Source organism: Castor canadensis, chromosome 1, assembly GCF_047511655.1.
Source record: "Castor canadensis chromosome 1, mCasCan1.hap1v2, whole genome shotgun sequence".
In the NCBI taxonomy this organism is placed as follows: domain Eukaryota; kingdom Metazoa; phylum Chordata; class Mammalia; order Rodentia; family Castoridae; genus Castor; species Castor canadensis.
Window position 1 is genome coordinate 12,562,366 of NC_133386.1, and position 18,836 is coordinate 12,581,201.

An 18,836-nucleotide genomic window follows, 5' to 3' on the forward strand; every position below is an offset into this window, starting at 1 on the left:
GCCTCCTCCGGGGGTTGCTGTGGCAGGGTTTTGATTTCCTCATAGGTAGTTGAATGCATACAGAAATCTCATGGCATCTTTCATTACGGTTTTCTTGTCTAGATCAGAGACAACAGAACTGGACCATGGAAGTTCACAACATTTTGGTATATAATTGAAAATGCTTTGGCACTAAGAGTAACATCCGATAACTGAAAATCTGGTGCCCCAGATTTTGTTATTTTAATTTCTGAATCAAATTAGAATGGGCTACGTATGTTAATCTGAATGATATGATTTATGCATAGAAAAGCTAATAGCATTGATAAATTGTCAACTATATATCTTCCTCTGGATTTCCCTTGAAACTGGGTTCCTGGTGGTCATTATTTTTCAGTCAGAAAATTGTTTAGTAAAGCAAAATGTTCATTTATGGAGTGATTTTTTCTTTTCCCCTCAGAGTGAGGAACATGCCATAGCTATTAGAGTGCCATAGAGCAGTAACCATGTGAAGAATCTATTTAATAAACAGCTGTTATTTAGAAGTTCAGATGTAAATTGAGTACTATAGAAATGGGGTGTTTACTGATCTAAATTTATTAATAATTAAGCTAAAATATTTTTATATCATAAAATATTTAACATCATAAACATTCTTCATCTATTCCTGTCCCTACAGGTCATTCTGAGACCGAGGCAAGGCTAGAATTCTGTGAATACATGTATAATTCTTCTCACTACTCCTTTGATTTTCCATTTATAATCCCTTTATAAAATGATTTTAAAAGGTTTATGTATCTTAGCTTCTCATTGGGACGTCTGTCTCTTCCTTGGTGTAGTTCTTTTTTAAAGGTGAGATACAATTTCTAAGCTTGCTGGGGAACGTGAGGGAAACACTCTTGCATGGTTATCTACAAAGGGCAACTCCTTTGTTATAATATGGATGCAACTAAAATTCTGATAATTGTTCCGCAAATAGTATTCTATTAATTTAGATGCTATTTCCTATGAACCTGACAGTAATGCTGATAGTCACCATTCTCTTTAGTATATACTCTCTACCTCTTTCAGTTGTGTTGGTGTTATGCTTGAAACCTTGTTACTCATGACTTACTGGTCACCATCCTGCTTTTTGATGACCTTTGCCATTCTCCTTTTCTTTCTATAGGTATTAAAATCCTTTGTCCTGGTTTTCCAACCCATTGACCTGAAAATTAGTTTTGGTGCATACCAAAGCTTAGTTTTCAGATGTCTCCAAAAATACATAGTTCTATTCTTTCAACATACATAAAAAAATACACACTTTTTGTGAGACAGTCAATATGATTTCCACTTTGCCTTCTTTGATAAAGAATGCTTTATTTACTATAAATTAGATGTTTTATTGAGCAATTTTAAGTGATATTTTTCATATTCATACCTTTCATTAATGGCTTGCAAAATGTATTGACAAAAATGGGAGATTTTACTGTCTTCAAAGGTTGTCAAGTACTTTTTTGTAACAAAATACTTAGATTAGGGGCCTCCTCATCATGAAAGGTATCTAGTCAGAGCCTGGCTTGTTAAGAGAAAAGGTATGCTTGCAATCAGGAACTCCCTGATTGCAAGACTGGCTTAGATGGGCTCCATAGTCCCTTATAAAATAAAACTTTACACTTTATGTAAGTTGATATGTGGCTTTATCCACCAAAGACTAAATTGGATAATTTAATTTTGGCAAGTATTAAAGAAATTTTTTTTCCTTGAAAAAATCAGAGGCTTAGCATAGTGGTGAAGATGGCAGGCTCTGAATTCAGGTGGCTTGGGTTTTAATATTGTGTTTGACACACTTATTAGTGTGGGACCTTGGGCACACTACTTGCCTTTTATTATTGATTTTCCTCACTCCTTTAATAGAGTAAGTGATAGTACCTCCCACAACTGGTAAAAGGATTTAAAGAGTTAATTATAGATACAGGTCTTAGAACTATGTCTGGTACATGATCAGGCACTTGCAGTGCTAGGGGTGAGTGCTGCTGTCATCAGTGTCTTTTGGAGGCTTTTGTACATTTGGCACTAATTTCCCAAGTTTCTGTCCTTGAAGAGAGGGTTCAACCTTATAATAATTTCTTTGCATTCCCAAAGAAATTCTTATTCACTTGCTACGTGCTGTCTTGGATCCACCTGGAGCCAATATGAAGACAAAGCTCAAACTCTTCACTGCTTTCTGCTTAAATCAATATGGTGGGTCTTACTTCATCTCTCTGCACTTCTTTCACATTACGGACTTCATTTCCCATCTTTCTCTCATTACCTCATACAGGCTATTCTGTATACATCCAAACACCACTGTATCTCAGATTTTATGACAAAAGAGGTATGTTGAGCAATTTTATGGTATGCTGTTTTCTCCTTTTAGCAAAGTCATCTGTTTACTTAAGAGAAAGACTTCAAGAAAATAGTAGGATTGTAAAATGTCCTCCAGATGATGCAAATGCCCGTTAGCAATGCGTCATTAAGCAACGCTGAAGGAATCTTGCCGATTTAGTCACTGATAAATTGTAACCACAGTTGTCAGTCCAAGTGTATGTACTGGGAGCAAACAATTCCTACTTAGTTGTCAATCACATGTATATAAATTTTTAGCCCCGTTATTATTTTGAATTCTTTACAGGATTCTTATGTATAGAATGCTTGTCTAATTATTTTGATATATCACTGCTGGATACTATTATGAAGTTTTAGTGAATGCATTTTGAGCACAAGGATATGTTTTCCTTTATTGTTTTCTTTGCTGTGATGGTCGAAGTTATGTTCTAAGGCCTGTCTAATTCTGATTTATATTACCAAGTGGTTCAGGGTGTCATTGGACCTTTTCCAGAACAGAATGTGTGGGGCCAAGTCTCATTCCCTCTTGAAACAGCTCAGACTCCAAAGATTTCTTAACTTATTTGGAAATAATCTCTATGTTAAAATCTTGTATGCTGGCAGTGAAATAATAGATGACCCCCTATATTTTTTTCTTTGAAAGTGCATAATGAGTTTTTTGTGCACAGGAATGGGGACAACTGGGTTACAGTGAGAAGTATTAGCTAGCTGAAGTATTAGTATAATTATACTGATAAGTATACTTTTATAGAGAGTGTTCTTTGAAAACAGAATCTGGAACTTTTCAAATTATGTAGAAGACAGGTTAACATTTGAGCTATTATTTTTCCTAGTGAGAAAAATTTGTGCTTTCTTATATTTTATTTCAAAAATAAGGATATAGCTTTCTGAGTGGCAGAATACAATTCCAAGAATATTAAAGTGTTAGTTGAAAATCTCAAAATCTTTTTAAGGTTATTTCCACATAACCTTAATGAAATAATAGCTCATTTCCCCACAAAATGTCTATACTTAATTTTTGTAGATAGTGAGAAAACATGGAAAAGAGAAACAAGCTTTTTTTTCTTGCTAGACATTTTCATTTTCATTTAATTATTATCCTCTGTAGAGGCATCAATGCCTTCCCTAATAAAATCACCTTCCAACGAACGTGTTAAGAAAGAGGACTAACCACTTTGGGTATATAGCAGCGTACACAAGAAAAACTGAAACAGAACTAAATTAATCTAGAAAAGGCTTCTGTTAATAATTAATGAATCACTAGTGCTCTTGTTAGGCTTGGTGAGGTTGTGTTGAAATTAACCCTAATGTCTCAGTGGCTCACTACAATAACCTTTTGTTTCTTATCTAAGCTGTATGTTCACTGCTGACTGACCCCCTGCTGTACATACTTACTCAGGGATGCCAGCAGGTCTAAGCTCTACCCTCTTCTGAACAGGTGGCTTCAAGGTTTGCCATGACCAGGAACGCAGTGTAGAACCCTCATACCTTCCTCAAGACAGGGCGTGACCCATATCACCTTGGTCAGACCCTTGGGCAGAGCTGGTCACAGGGTCTCTCCTGGATACATGGGTAGCCTTTGGGGGGAGAGAAGCTACACGTAGAAAGAGCAGTAGTGATTTCTTCTTTGATGATATTTGTGCCTTCGTCATCTCTATACAACCTCCTTAAATCAATTAAACATATAATCCAATGTGCTTTACTGGGTAAGTTATTTTAATATTTTAAAATTAATTTCACACTTTTTACTTATCAGCTTTATATAGGAACAAATAAAACAAGTATTGTAAAAAGGAATTAATGAAGGTATAGATGTATCTAACAACAGGCAGCGTAATAGTTTCACCTCATGCATCTATATGTCTATAGATTTTATTTGTATTAGTACTGTTTGTTTCTTTTTAAATAAAACCATAACATTACATTAAATATAACTTCAAGCACAGAAGGATTGATTGCAAAATGAATTCAAGGGATATCGAACTGAATTCAGAAGTATACTTGAGAAGTTTTGATAGATTAATTTATTCTGTACTTTTATTTTTTATTACATTCTCAGTTTTTCCTACATTTTAGTTTCATATTGTTTTCTTCCTTATTTCTCATGTTTTAATCCTTAAATTTCATTGATTGAAGTATTTTACCAAGGAATATTTTCATATAGGTTCATGAGCAGTAAATATGTTTTCTAGAAACGTCGTTTGCTGTCATTCTTAATTGTGTGTTTGAATGAATATAGAGCTGTAGGGACAGACTTATCCTCGCTAAGAACTGCACAGGCATTGCTGTAGTGTTGCATATGAGAACACCGATGCCACTTGGACTCTTTATTTCTTATTCTTTTTTATCTTGTCTGTAAACTTTTGGAGTTCTCTGTATACATTTGAAATTCTGAAATTTCACAAAACATTTCTTTTTTTTTTTAATTTTTTTTTTTCATTTTTCTTTTATTATTCATATGTGCATACAAGGCTTGGTTCATTTCTCCCCCCTGCCCCCACCCCCTCCCTTACCACACACTCCACCCCCTCCCGCTCCATGTCTGGCTAAACATTTTGTGGCATATGGCAGATTCCCTCACCCCCACCCCCCCACATTACTATTTTGGCTTCATTCTCAATCTTTTCTCTCCTAGGTAGCCAAGATAGCCACCACTAACTCCAGGTTTGAACGTTCATTGCTAAAATTCCCAGAAAAAAGGGGATAAGTCTCAATCCCAATACTCAGGATTTCCTGACTGGTTTGGTTTGGTTCACGTACTCTTTTCTGAGCTGTCATGGTGATAGAGGGTATGTTCTTTGATCCACATGCTTCTTAGCCATTTCTTACACGGCTGCTGTGGTCCAAGACATTGCTGGATCAGAGCAATGGTCTGGATCGTGTCTGGATTATTCCAGTGGCCTCTTAACTGTTTTTTTGGTTGATGTCTTTTCTTGACTTCAGTCTGGTCTCAGTGCTGGAACCAGAGCTCTCGTGTTTGCAAATCAAGTCCTGCAAATTTTGCCTGCTTTATGTCAGTGAGAGTTAAGGTTTTCTACAGCAGCTCAGAAGACCACTAATGAGCCGCTTGGCCTCCCATACCCTTGGCCTCATCTCCATCCATTCCATTCCCATTGCCCTTGCCTCACACAGGCCAGACGCACTCCAATCTCAATTTGGGAACTGTGCCTTGTTTACTAGATCTGAATTGACCCACTCTTGGATCTCCACTGCTTTCTCACTTCCTGCACACCTTTTCTCAAATGTTAGCTGTTTAGTGAGACTATTCCTGCCCAACTGTTCACATGTTCACAATGGCAAACCTCTAAAACACTCCTCCCTACTTTTTCTCCAGTTATCTCTATCTAACATATTACTTATTTTATTATTCCTCTTGTTAGTCATCTGTCTACCCCCATGAAGTATAAACCCTGTGAGGCTGGGAAGTTTTATCTGTTGTGTCCAGCATTGAACAAGGCCCCATACTGCTAGAATACAGCCAGCTATCCATGTTTGATGAATGAATGTGTGAATGAATGGTTTATCAACCTAAGCCCTGTATTTGCTCCTGTATTGGGTAGGCAGGACTCATAACTGACAATACCACGAGTAGAGGAATAGGCAGTTCTTGAAGTAAAACAGCTGGTCAGATAAAATGATTAAGTGTCAAAATAAAAGACTCTTCTGGTGAGCATTAAGAAACGGAGGCTTGACGGCCTTGGGATTAGTAGGTATAAGAAAGTGGCAGTCTGTAGCCTGACAGTATTTTTCCTATTTGTTTCATTTTGAGTCTTGAGTCTGTATAATTGTCCTTAATTGTTAGAATAGCTTTTAAATGCTATTATGCCAAAAAATTATGGGGTAAATAATTTTCTGATTTCCTGAATAATTTTTTCTACTAATTTTACTTCCTCTGGCCTATATGTGAAAATATAAGCTCACTCAGACGAAGAATATTTTGTTGTTTTTTTTAAAAGGAAAGCAAGGCTGCAGAATCAGACAATCTATATTATTAGATTTTTTTCTTGACTATTTACCTGCATCCAAATGAGACTTTTGGAGTTAACAATTATAGGTTGAGTAATTGGCAGCTTAAGAGCTAGAAAGCTTTTATTTGCATCTGATTTTTCTTCTCTTTCATCAGCCTCGCTAGAGTTTGAGTTTATTAAATTTCCCTCACAGAAGTAGCTTTCGGTTTTTATTAATTTTCTCTACAGATTTCTTCATTGATTTTTGCTTTTATTTTTATTATTTCATTCTTGGGTTTGTGGTTTTATTATTGTTCTTATTTCATGTGTTGAGCTTATTTGCTTTTATTTCTTCTTCCCTTTTGATAAATGTATATGAAAAATAAGTTTTTCCTCTAAAAATGCTTCTATCATCTTCCTAAAATTTCATCATGTATTTTCAATGATGATATATTCTGAATATTTCTCATTTATTGTATTTTTTAATCCAAATATGTTTGGTAATGTGAGATTATTTGCAGATATAACGAATCTTTTGTTATTGTTTTTTAAATTTAATGAATTGTAACCAGGAAACACACTCACTATTAAATCAAGTCTGAAATTTATCAAGACTTCCTTTGAAATACAGTGCTTTGTCAATGAAAACCATGAAATGAGTGTGTGTTCTCTGCTATCAACTATGGAGTTCTACACACCCATAATCTGAATTTACTAAATGTGTCATCCATACCTCTGTTTGCTTATTGTCTGCTTAAGATATTGATTTCTGAGAGTTGTTCTATAACTGCTGAGTTCTTTATATATTGCTCCAGTTCTGTGACTAATGAGTCATGGTTGCTTAATATATTTTAAGGCAATATATTATATGTCTATGCAAGCTATATTTTCTGACGTTATATTTTAAACAATCTACAGCACCTGTCTTCTTTCATTGTTATATTTTGCCCTCGATTTCATATTTCAGATATTATTGGTGTGTTTCCCTGGGTATCTGTTTCTACCTTTTCATTTTTAGCCTCCCATATTCATTTGCTTTTCTGTTTGTCCTCATTCAGATAACATTACTGCTGCTTGTCTTTTAAAGCAGCTTTTATTGTGAAATGTAACAGGCATACGGAGGGGTGCAGGAAACAAATTTGAACAGCTCGTGATTTATTGTAAAACTAAACTCTTATAACTACTACTTAAGAAAAGGAATGCGGTTGGATCCCAGGTCACCTCTTTAGTGCCTTCTGATAAATAATCCCTGACAGACATCCTTCTCTCCTGCCATTTGTGGTCACAATGTTGTCCTTGCATTCCTTTGCAATTTCAAGACCCAGGTATACTTCCCTGAACACTGGGATCTCGTTTTGCCTATTTTATTATTTTATATAAATGCAACCATAAAGTTTATATTCTTTTTGTGTTTGGCTTCTCTCAACGTTATGTCACTGTGCATACAAGTAGTTTTTTTCTGTTTTTATTGCTAAGTGGTTCATTGTACAACTAGATCATAACTTATTTATTCACTTTCCTATTGAAATTCGGTTGTTTTTAATAGTCTGGCTATTAATAAAGCTGCTAGACACAGTCGTATACATGTTTTCACTGTTCACACACATACTTATGATACACATATACATTAAGTAACATTATGAGTCATAGCTTGAGCATTTGATCAATGTTAGTGGACATCGACAGTTTTACAAAATAGTTCCCTCCCAGCAGTATTTGAGAGTTTTCATTGGCTGAATGCTCTTGCTCACACTTGGAATTGCCAGTTTTTAAAATTTCACTGTTTTGGTAGATGTTTAATGACACTTCATGTGTCTTACCTTGTATTTCTCTGAGTACATAGGCTAATTGATTATCTTCTTTGGAAAATGGTTTCAAAAGGTTTTTTTTTTTTGTTTTCTTCTTGGATTCTCTACTGTTTCTTGTTGACTTATAGTTCTTATATTCTGGACATATATCCTTGTGCAGGTTATATGTATGGTATATATCTTTTTTCATTTGTTATTTTAATTTTACAATCCCTGATGTTATCTTTTGGTGAATGGAAATTCTTAAATTTAGTTCATTATTACTTATTAAGCTTTTCCTTTATGTTGAGAGCCAATGGGGGAAATGACAATATTTTTAATAAATACTACTGAGATTATTGGTGATTAATTAAAAACTGAAAGTTGATTCTTATTGAAAGCATAATTAAAAATTAATTGCAAGCAAATTGTGAATCTAATACAGAAGTCTCCTCCTTATGACATTTCATCCTCCTGGGCACACCCCCAAGGTCTGGCCCTGTTTGCATGGCAGTCTCAGAATATTTGGACTTTGAAATGTCAGTCTGGGTTCACTAGAGCACCTGTTCCTCTTTCAGATCTACATTCCTATAAGTAGTGCTGGGGGTGTAGCTCAGTGGTGGAGTACTTGCCTAGCATGTGCAAGGCCTTGGGTTCTATGTGCATCACCATAAGAAATAATAAAATAAAATAAAAGTTCTATGAGCTAAGCTGGGTACTGTTGCATGTACTTGTAATCTCTCAGCTACTTGGGAGGCTTAGGCAGGAAGGTTCCTTAAGGCCATAAGGTCTGGGCCAAATTGCAAGAGTTTGTTTCAAAAATCAATAAATAGAATAAAATCTTATGAGCTTGAGCCCATGAGTTTGAATAAATTGCAATTAAAGGTATTTATTTAGTTAAAAGCAATTTCTAATCTGAACTTTTGACACAGCCATAGATTAGTATTGTGGAGGTAGAGAAAAATAGTTGACTCCTTATATTTTGTGCTAATAATTACTTTTGAGGTCAGATGAATTTACCTAAGTCATGAAGTGAGAGGCAGATGTAAACTGAAGGTGAAGCATAGCAGTGAGTAGGTGAGGGGAGCTAGAAAGTGATTATGGGAGGGAGTGGGTGGACCACAGGAAGTCGTCTGGAAAATAAACGCCTTTGGCTTCACCTAATAAAAAGCAAAAATAAAACAACCCATAGACAAATGGAAAGTCCCACACACAATGTCTATACAGAGATGGAAACAAAATATAAGCATAAATGTTCAGAGAAAGGTGAACTAAATGGGTTGGTCAATTACAACCTGCTCTGTTAATTTCTGTGCTTCCTCTTGGGACTATTCAGTAAGCATCTAACTAAAAACAAAATAACTGCCACTTCCATGAGGAATAAACACAGAATGTTCTTTGTAAAATTCAGATTTCTGGGTTTATTATTTTAGTAGTTCAAGAAATGTTTTATTGAGATAAAATAGATGGAAAATTATAGAATCAAATGATGTTTTTAATCTGTAAAACTACAGATTACAGAGACCAAGCTAAATAGTGCACTTACACATTTTTCCTCTAGGTGTCTCTGTGCCTACATGCTATGATTCCATCTCAACCTAATCCATTCTGGAAGACATTAGATTTTGTGGATTATATTTTTTTAAAAATCTCAATTTTGGAAATAGTTAATAGTATCTTTAATTTAATGGAACAGTTCTTCCTGAAGAATAAAAAGGTGTGTCTTGGCTTTGTGTCTCACTCTTGCTTTAGAAGTTTAGGAGAAACTAACACACAATTGTTAGCATTCAAAATTTAGGTTCCTATGGCTGTGTTGTTAGTAGGGTGATAGTGATGGAAGCCTCAGAGTAGTACCCTGCCTGTTTAGGATTCCAACCAGGAAGTCAGCCCCACATAATTTCTGAAGGAAGCTTTGGCAATGATGTATAATTCCAGAGCAAGCTGTTTGGTTCTCCAGTGCCCCCTTTTCAGGAGCTGTATACCCTGCTGAGGAGATCTTTTACTCCACCCAGGGACCTGTGATCCCACATGTAGCTTTCACAGCCACATGATAACTGTGAGTCACATTCAGTACCTTTTCAATTGTCAACATAAGGCAAATAGCACGCCCATTCTGACTTGTCTGAAAGTAGAGGAAAAGGTCAACATAAGTCAACAGATATTTATTAGGTGCTTACTCTATGTCTGGTCTGGATTATCCAGGAGAATTATGGATTCATTCATTCTGCAAGAACGTATTAAAATTCACTGTTTGTAGATAAACTAAGCTGCTAAGGATAATTGGAAAAGGCAAAGATTACGTAAGAGACAGTACTGGCAGTGACAAAAGGGCGCTGGGCTTGGAATTTGAAGACCCAAGTTCAAATATAATTTGCTACTTTGTTAACTAGTTGGTCTACCTGCTCAGTACACCAGTTTCTTCATCTGTAAAACCACAGTACTCTTACTTTGCAGAGTTGCTGTGGAGATCAAAATACTTTGCAGTAACCCCACCAAATATCATTCTGAAAGTCTTAGAAGTTTGGGTTTCCAGAGGCTTCCAGGAGGAGTTGCCCTATCTTGACAAAGGCGGCCTTTCAGCCTGTGATCATGTGCAGTGGTTTAGCTCCTGATGGTCTCTACTTTTCCTGTCTGACCAGGCCGAGGGCACCACCTTTACAAAATCATAAAGCCTAATAATGGGTTCTTTCCTAATAAAAGGACTGCCAGACAAAAGAATTTATGGCTTCAATTCCAGAACAATACATCCAAGCCATTGACAATTTTTATAAACACTTTCCTTTTTCTGGCCTCCTTCTAGCCAGTGATGGTCCAATGTACAGGTTTCTGCTATGTTGGGGATATCTATCAGTGGAAAGAGTGGTCAAAAATGGTTTGGGATGGCTGAATTACAGTGATTGGCTGCCTGAGAGCAGTGTACGTGCTGTCTGGATTTGACCAGGAAGAAAAACATGCTGTCTTCCATAGAGAGAAAATATGACTATCATTCATATGGAGGAATCTAGGATTGTATATTGCAGAAAGGGAAGGGCCATCATTGCCATATTGACCCATCTTAGAGCACAGCATCTGTGCTGCATGAGATGATCAGGTGTTGTTACTTAGGGGTCACCACAGTAGGGACCTGGTAGGATGCAGGGTGTGCTAGTGGGGAAGGCGATCGTGGGTCTAATAATTGGTGACTTGCCTAGAGGTCAACAATGCCTCCTGTAGCTTCACCATAGACCTTCACCATAGACTCTTTCCTTACATGTTTAGAGCTTGGGGCCAGTCCCATCATTTGAAGACACTCCATTACAAATCCTTGAAATAGGACCTAAGCACACAGTTAATTTGTATCTTAGAGTAACTAGTTCCTAAGTCTTTTGGATCTGGCGCTGGTGTAGGGGAAGCAAGAAGTAACTATAAGTTTTATCTGCATTGGTGAACAAGGGCTGCCACTAGGGTATGTTTATGGGTGTGGGAATGTATGTATGTGTGTGGATTTGTTTGGGGGATAGTGTAAATATGGTTTTTTGAGGGATCCTGCCTATATCAATAATTTGAGTGCTAGCCCTATTCTGGAGAGCCAGCAAAAACCATTGTTCACCAGGCTGGTGTCATGGGAGTTAAGACAATCACAGGACAAAGTCAACTCCATGAAAATGAGTCCCAGAGTTCTTCTGGGCATCTGCTCAACTCCATGCCCTGGTGAAAGGAAAGGCCAGATCCAGGCTCTGGGTGATTGTGGAAACATCTGACGACACATAGGCTTGGCCCACGTCCTCCCTTGCCTCAGCCTAAGGCTGGGTGTGGGAGTAGACCACAATCTTAGGAGCTTGGACTTCCAGGAACATGTAGCAGATCAGGAGACCCCTGTTTTTGAGCACCTCAAAGGAGGTTCATGTGTCCCAGAGGACTATGCCCATTTATGTTGGCAGCTTCCCCCAGGGGATAAAGGAGGCAGAGAGTTGGAGAACACTTGCAGTTTGCCACCTGGTTGTTACTATGGTGAACCGGTCTGCTGGGAGCAAAGATTGTCACTGATTAAAAGCAGGTTTTATCTCCTTAGATTTGTGGGATTGTTAAGACAGATAGCTTCTGTGGGATGTATGGAGGAGAAGGAAGGACAGGGTCTGCCAGTCCCCTCAGATGGTGTATTCCTGGATTTTAATGATGTTGAAAATAAAGTAATTTTAAGCACCACAGTTTTCCTGTTTTTTTTTTAACTGTGGTTTTTAAACCATCTGTCAATTCATCATCAAAGTGGAGAGAGCATGAAAGAAATTCAGCAAAATGAGTGGAAAAGATAATGAAGAAGAAAAGTAGATTGAAATCAGAATGAGAAAGCTTATACCAAAAAGAAAAAAAGCTTGAGATAATTTGGACAGAACCATTTTCTTCTTCATCAGTTACCTGGAGAAAGTCACAATTCCCAGCCACCCCCCACCCCCATCACTGTATGCATGGAGGGCATCCTGCATTCTGCTTCCTTCTCTCCTGCTCTGCTTGACAAGGGAGATCTCCTGCTAGCTGACAAAACTAGTGGGTCATTTCATGTCCTTTGCATTGATGTGTGAGCCCAGGTGAATTTTTCTCTTCTGCTTTCCATGGTGTGATTATGATGGATACTCATTGAGCCACAGGGGCTCGCTTATCAACGTCTCATTGTTAGTGAAGATGTACATTTGTACATGGTATAGTACATACTTTTTGATGATGGAGACTTCTGCCCAAGAAGGACCGTTGATTTCTGTTTCCTCTTTAGCTCTGATTTCCTTTTTAACAAAAATGCACATTATTTGTCTATGTTTATGGAATTTCTATAAATACACTTTTTGCTCTGCTAAAGGCCTTGTCAAATGCTACAACTGTAATTTGAGAGGAAAGAAAGTTGTGAATTAATCTATAGAAAGTGTTAGTTCAGAGTTATGTGGTCAAAGGCCCTGGGGAAAAGAGAATAAACCCAGCCCTGTTACATTTCAATTGGAAAATCATCTCTAAATCAAAATTGTCTTCTTTTAAAAATCATTAAAACACTAGGCTTGGAATTTATTGAACTGTTTATAATGTCTATCAGGGAATAATCAAAACCATTGTTATTCCATTGTTTCTGGATCAACTCAACGTATAAGTCCCTCTAATGAATTTGTTTTCTTAAGATGCTTAAAAATATATGTTATAGTGGCCTTTATCAATAGAACATTTGTTGACCAGCAACATTCTTAATTTATATTCTGGTTTTAAAATAATATAGAACTATGGTACATGTTTCTACTTAATTTGCCAAACAATTTCTAAAGCTTCTATAAGACACTTGGTTTAAGAGACACATATTTTGTTTGCACCTAAAACAAAATAGAATGATTCTTTATTTGCACACATGAAGAAAAATCTCCTCTTTGAAGTTAAATGTGTTATTTATTTGATAATGAAATATGTTTTCTATTTTAAGTTCAGAGATTATCAGAAATGCAGTGTATTTATTTCACAAAATTAAAAATATGAATGACTTCTTTAGTTTGCCTATGTCTCATGTGGTCATGCTTAAGAAGTTGATTTTTAAAGAAGAAAATTGTTATGAATGTGAATGGGAAAAATACTCCCTTAAACTCTGAAATGAGGCCCCAGCAATGTTACTGGAAGAGCCAGCTAGGGAGTTTAATCAACCTTGAAGTGTGAAAGCTATTTTATTTGATGGAACCTGTTATCATACTTGCCTGAGCCTCTTAGCTGTGTGCTAATTCCACTCAGAAGAATAGTTTTGTATAACAAAGCCATTTCTAGACAATTGCTCCCATTCCAGGTAATTGCTACTCCCTACTGAGTATTCAGTGTGCCCTGTGTGTTTTCCATGTGATATTCCATTTAGTTTTCACAAAGCCCTCTGAGTGTTTATTGTTATTTCTGTTTAACAGATGAGCCATCTGGTAGTCAGAGAAATTAAGTAAATTTCATAAGTTTCCACATTTAACAAATGGCAGAGTTGGGATTCAAACATCTATATCTCTCTCTACTCCACATGCTTTAGTGCAGTTGTGTTGAAACACTACTATGGTTGTAAACTCATAAAATAACTTGCAAGTCCTGTAGATCCCCTTATACTTTAAATTGTCATATAAGCTGGGCATGGTGATTCACTCCTGTACTTAGGAGGTGGAGACTGGAGGATGGGGTTCATGAACCCTAGGGTGATAAGTTATTGAGACTCCCTCTCAACCAATAAGCTGGGTGTTTTGCATGAACCTATCATCACAGCTATGCAGGAGGTGTAAATAGGATTGCTGTCCAGGCTGGCCTGGGGAAAAATATGAGACTCTACCTGAAGAATAGCTAAAGTGGAAAAGGGCTGGGAGTGTGGCTTAAGTGGTAGAGTCCCTGCCTAGCAAGCATAAGATGCTGAGTTCAAACCTCAGTACAGGAAAAAGAAAAAAAATTGTCACCTAAGATATTCATCATACAAATAGATAAGATTTTTTTTCATATTTCACATCTTGATGGTTACCTGTGCAAAATAACTAACACAGAGACTTGATAAGTTCCATTTTTTTTTTAAAAAGTGATCTTTATGATTTGTAAATTTTACATTGTTCTTTTTTTCTTGGAACTCAAATTTTTATTTCACTATCCCTTGGATTTTTATTTAATTGCAAAATACTTTTATGCTTGAAAATCTTCTGTTGGTAATTCTGTCATACATCTATGCTAGAAGAATATAAATTTAAATTGAAATTAAGTAAAAATTTTTGATGGCATAATTATTTAAGCAGACCAATTTTACTTGGAGTGAATTATAATTACTATTATTATTGGTAGATAATTTAACAAATAACATGAATATGTTACCCACTTTGATCCATAGTGTTAAGTAAAAGGGCTGAATATTTTTATTGAATATAGATTACTTAGTAGCATGGATGAGTCTTTGTTCCCTAACTATGGAAAGTATTCATGAATGAATATTATTTATTGGTGGAATGAGAGAGTTCCAAACTATTTCTAATCCAATTATTGGTTTTTATATATAGAAGGGCTTAGAAATATTTTTCACAGAAATAAACGCATTGGGTTGGAGCAACCTTTTGAATCTGTTCCAAGTATACGCCAAATAGCACATGGTGATCTGTCACACAATTACTTTTAGTGATCAACAGACAGCTCAGCTAGGTGTTTCTTTAATTTTGTGAAAGACAAAGAGTTGGTGATTTTTTGATATATATAAGTGTTTTCTTACACTGCCATTAGGCTGTTTTACAATTTTAAATTTTTGATAAAAATTTATTTATTGAGACATATCAATAAATGTTATTTCTTCCATTAACTGTTCTTCTTCTAGGCACTTTGCTTAGATAGACATTTTCAGGAAGGGTTGGGAATGCAAAAACAACTACTTTCAAAACACTTTTGCTAGCATTATTATTTTTCATAAGCTGCTTTTATTGTGTGCTATATTTGAATATACGCATTCATCAAAATTTTGAAGCTAGTTTATCAACACATGAACACCATGCAATTTCTAACTTGGCTGTGTGAGCAAGTTCCCACTGTGTAAACAATAAGCAAGTGTCTTTATACTGTCTTCCCAGTTTGTCCTGATTATGGTTATATGGTTTGTATGGAAAAGGAGAAATACAACTTGAGCTTAGGTTGGTTTGATTCTTCTGCCCTAAATTATCTCTGAGTCATCTTTGTGACAATTCAGCTTTCATATATGCCAACCACTTCAGTAAAACAGCTCCAAGAATCATGAACCAATTTCTCATGACCTCCACAAAGACATATACATCCCTAGCTGTTCACTTACCCTTCTGTCCCATGCCAAATATTGCCTATTATTTCTCCCCCTTCACTCTGACTGAAGGAAGCCTGGCATCAGCATGCTTGCATTTCCATATCCTAAAGATTGGGAGAGAGATTTCATGATGGTGATAATCTACAAAAAAAATTGGAATTCATAGGTTTTCTTTATGGAAACTCATAGATAGTTGGGTGATTTTATTATTTGCTTACTTAATTCATTCATTCAGCAAATATTTATTGAATTACCCTATACAAGTCTTGAGACATAGCAGTAAACATGACCAAGACAAGACACAGGTAGATTTTATTATATTGAGGAATTAGTGAAGAACCAATTGCATAAACTTAACCATTCACTACAATGATGGGTAAGTCTATGAATAAAGACAAGGTTCTATTGCAGTGTGTAAAAGGTGATTCATCTCACTAGGATTAGGGCAGGTTTTCTGGACTAAGTGACGTTTCATCAAAGGGATGAATGATTAGATGGTATAAGTCATCTTGGGGAGAAACTGTTGAAGAAAAGCATGTACAAAGGTTTTGAGATTAGGAGAAATATGTTAAAGAATTTTTTTTAAAGGCAAGTGAATCAGAGAGTTGGAGAAAAAGAGACATAGAATCCATTTAAGAAAGGTCCTGAGAAGTCATAAGCAGATGGCACTGAACCTTCTTTGGAGATTTTCAGGATTTTGATCTCTGTTTCAAGACCAGTGTTCATTGCATGGATTTAAGGAAAGAACGGAACATTCAGATGTTCATTGAAAAGAACATTGCTATGGGTCAGAAACAAATGAGGACATTGGCTAGGATGCTCTTCCAGTGGTCCAGAAGAAAGAGTGCCAGTGCCCCAAGTAGGGTGGTGGCGATGGCTCAGGCCATGGACACCCTTAACATAGTGGACACCCTCAAGAGAGAGTTAGGATGAAATCAGGCACACAAAATATGCACAAAAGCAAGAGTCCTCAGCATCCAAGGAAGGATGAATACCAGTGGCTCCTACAGTGATTTTCCATAAACGACAGAGCTAAGAGGAAGTAGGAAGGAATATTGTATCCTGGCTTTCCAGTATCTCCTGTCAATTCTGGGCTTGGTTTCTTTCTGTCTGAGTGAAGGGACTGAGAACTGCACTGAAGTAAAGTACTCTGAGGGTGTGGTCTATTAGTTAAAAAAATCATTTTAATGTTTTCGCCTGACCCTTGCTCTTCACTGGGCTAGGCAGTGGTGTGCACAGAAGACGGGGTCATGGCCATTGTCTTCAACATCCTTATTGTCCAACCAGGGTGACAGACAGGTTCACAGAATCCTGGTAAAACACCGTGGTTGTTGTGGAGTTATTTATGAACAACGCCCTGTGGGAAACATAGGAGAGTCAGGCTGGTACTTGTAGTGGCTAAGAGAACAGGCTCGAAGTCCACACTGGAATTCAGACACCTTTTACTACCTTCCTCATTTACATGGCCTAGATTTCCTCATCTCACAGTGGGGTTAATATCCTTTGTACAATTAATACATGCTATTAAAAAACACAAGAAAAAAGAAGTGGGACTAATACTACATTATTCAAAGATGACTCTGGCAATTATGTCACAAGATACTTAAAAATCATTAGTGGTTTTGGCACTTAGCACCTGCTTAATAAACATAATAAAGTTATCTATCATATTATTACTGGGAGGGGCCAATTAGTCATCTGGGTAGAGTGAGGAAAGGTTTTACAGGGATAGTTTATATATTATTTATACATAGTTGATTTTTAACAAATGCTAAATTTAATGAGTATGTTTTATAATGATAAAACAATTTATTATCTGTTATTCTTGCTGTGAGCATTATAAAAACATGTCATTTAATCTTCATCTAACATAAGAAAGAAATGCCACTATCCCATTTCATGGATGGGTGTCCCGAGGCAGGTCAGAAAATATCAGTTATCTGCCCAGGGTTTCATATGATTAGTTAATTGCCAAACTGAGATTCACACCTACCCTAGTTCAATCCAAAGTGTTTACTCTTAACTTCTACAGTATATTTCCTTCTTTACCTAAAAGTGCTGCTGTTTTAAACTAATTTTTGCTTATAACATACTCTCTCAATCAATGGACACTAAAAGTACATGCTCATAAGGAGCCAATAAAATATTTACATTATTATGCTGTGAATAAAAGCTTACTGTAGAAAATAGATGCATAGGAGAATGAAAATAAATTACTGGTCATTCCAATTCCCTAGATAATTGCTATAGACATTTTTCTGGAAATATATTCAGTCTATTTTCTCCTAATACACTAATGTATGGCTGTGGGTGTGAGTAAAATTATACTTTTATGACACAGAGTGAGTGAGATCACTCAGTACTTTTTTTTTTTTCTAAGACAGGGTCTTGCTCTATAGCCCAGGCTGGCCTTGCAGTGATGTTGCTTCTGCCTCAGCCTCCTGAGTGCTGGGATTATAGGTGTGAACCACCATAATTTTAACTTATTTTTAAAATTAATAATATATTACAAAACTCTTTTCATATTTGGCATGGTCATGCTGAACACAGTTCATGGCATGTCATAAGGTTCAGTGAGTGTCAGTTACAATTGTCATCATTGTTGTCACCTTGACAAACTGTGCTCCAGAGAGGCTGTGATCATTTGACACTAAACAACACGTGAGAGAGCACATTATTCACAGTGTGCCTCTATCTCCTCGAGTGTAGTGTCTACCACTTAATTTTTTTGGCAATCTCAAAGATTCAAATGAATCATGTTATTTTATTTTGTACTTATTTTACTACTAATGTTTAAACATTGACCATTTGTATTTTTTTTTAATTTTCCTTTGCTCCTTCTATTAGTTTGCTTATTATTTTCTTATTGGTATATTACAACTCTTTCAATATCGTGATTCTTATATATTAAATTCATTTTATAGATATTCCACCAGTTTGTAACTTGATTTTTTTTTTAAATGCAGGGCTTAGAAGGTTTTTTGT

General features: G+C 36.2%; 1 protein-coding gene across 5 annotated transcripts in view; it reads left to right on the plus strand.

The window, feature by feature from the left end:
* The window catches only part of Ipcef1 (interaction protein for cytohesin exchange factors 1), a 166,012-nt gene that overhangs the window by 66,290 nt on the left and 80,886 nt on the right, over positions 1 to 18,836 (plus strand). The window lies entirely within an intron of this gene.